Genomic DNA, 2502 nt, shown 5'->3' on the forward strand with positions numbered 1-2502 from the left:
ACCATCGCTGTTTATTGTTGCATCATCAGTGGCGTAGCCAAGGGGGTTTTGGGGGTTTCAACCACCCCTCTTTGGCACGCATGTGACGTCACGATATTGAGAATGATGCTTTCAGTCTCTTTTTATCTCTAAAACCAATTTTGCTTAATTTTAAACGAAACTGCGGTAAAAGAGCGAGTTTTGCCAATACCAAACATTCAAATATCTCAGCCAGGAATTAGCAAAAAGAAAACATAAAGACTTAGCTTAATTTCCGAAAAATGCCGAAGAAAACATGATCTTATCCTTTTTCTATGCCACCGGACAGCACCACTTTACAGCAATTTTCATACCCACATTTTTGTTGAAAATGCTCTCAGAATGCACCAAATTCAAAGTAATTTTTCAAAATTTTCTGGGGGAAGCTCCCCACACCCCTCACCGCTGGGTGTCCTCTTAGTCAGAAACGCCGTCGGGCTTCGTCTGCCGGCCGTCCAACCCTTTCCCTTTTAAAATTCCTGGCTATTTGTGTTATTGTGGTGGTTGTTTGATTTTGCGTACTTTAATTTGTCGATACCGGGCTGAAGGGGACCCTCATATTACTTCTTGCCCCGGGCCCACAAAACCTTAAGGCCACCACTGGCTATAACTCAAATTTAAACAAACAATTATTTGTTAGAGGCGTCCATTCTATTCAAGATTTACTTGATGTAGCCTATCACCTTCCCTGAAGAGCAAATTTTTTCGTATTTATGTAGTTGCCTTTTCCTAATGTAATTTTACCTTCAAGAAGTTGAAATTTATTGCATTTTTATAAATATTTTCAGATTCCTGATGAGGGCTTAAGTTAAACCGAAAACGTGCAACTGTTAAAACTATTTGCAAGTTAAATATGTAAAATATATTGTTATAATGCTCAGCCCTGATGTATTGTTGTGTCTTATTCATACCTAACCTGTAAGCAAAATCTATAAATGAGAAGCATACGAAAACTTCATTTTTAGTGGCTGGAAGATTAAGGGAGCTTGAGCCCCCTTAGCCTCATGCTGGGTGCGCTACAGCCGGTAATATTAAATCCAACAATCAAGTTTATTTCAGTAGGCCTATAGTTTTCACATACCTGTACAGTGTACAGTACTGTATGCTTTCCCGCTGCAAACTGCAAACACAAACTGGAGAAATCACAGCGAAAACGAAACACATAAACGTAGTCGCTCCTTTATTCTCTACTAACTTGCAAAAACATATTGGCGATGCATTTGGAGTTATCTAAAAAATAAACAGTTATCTCTAAGATTGTTTCACATGAATTGAACACAGAAAACAGTCACTCCAACGCATTCCATATCGCTGCACTCCCTGTAAAGAAGTGTTTAAGTTGTACCGTAACAAGGCCACAGATATCCTCAGAAAAGTACTGTTGTAAAATGTTTAGTTTAAGTTTAGCCTATTGTCGGTGGACATACTAGTAGTACAAACGTCTACGCCCTACAATGCAGCAATCAAAAAATTTGTAGATGAAAGATGGAATGGAAGATGAAAGAAAGTTTCGAAATGGAACGGATTTGTATGATGAAATGGAAATGGGATACAAAAAAATCTTAAGATTGAAAATGGAAAAAAAAAACTTCTACCATTCCATTTCATCTCATACCTTGGTAATATCAATTAGGTAGGCTGCTCCAGGACTGCACCATTTCAAAACAAGTTGGTTGGTTGGTTTGGTTTTGAATCTTTATTCTCGGACTGACAAAGCCTTGATAGGTTATTCCTGGTAGTTTCGCATAGGCTACTTGTAGAGGTTCTTGACGCAGGGCCGGTTACCGAGTAAAAAAAGTTGAGAGTAAAAAAAGCTGTTAGTTAAAATTTAATCTATTTTAAAGCTTTTTGCAGTGTAACACGAGTCATAGAAGTTGTCAATATTTTTTTGGTCGGCAATGGTTAATTGGTTAAGTCAGTGCATTCTGCTAAGTCATAATTTGATTTGTTTTAAACCTCTAGCGGTAGGCTTCCGGTTCCGGTAAACATGAGTCACAATATCACATAGCATAATAGTTTGGCAAGTGGTCGTAATACTGAGTCAGTGCACTCAACTGAAGTGAATAGTTTAATTTAATTTTGTTAGTACGGAAAAGTGTATTTTTTCTTCAATTGTTCAAAAAAATTATCACTTTCTCAAACACATCAGGATCAGGCCTGCATTAATCTAATCGACAGCATAAGGGCCCGAGTGTTCTAAATCAGTAGAAGAATCCCGAAGAGCGAAAAAAGTTTGATTGTTGGTCCTTCACAAACTGTGACCTAATGTTATTTTAATCAAAAACTAAAGAGTCTAAAATGTAAATACTAAACGCATGTTCAGCAAACGTTTATGCACGAATACACTTAAGTTATTCAACAGCACTGAAGATGAAAACAGCATAATTTTTGAAACATTTTCTTAATATGAATTTAGTATCTACAATTCTACATGTTATGCTCTTCGTAGGAACAAGAAAATACAGTGATTCGGCAATTTGGTAT

This window comes from Aplidium turbinatum, chromosome 2 (assembly GCF_918807975.1).
Source record: "Aplidium turbinatum chromosome 2, kaAplTurb1.1, whole genome shotgun sequence".
Taxonomy (NCBI): domain Eukaryota; kingdom Metazoa; phylum Chordata; class Ascidiacea; order Aplousobranchia; family Polyclinidae; genus Aplidium; species Aplidium turbinatum.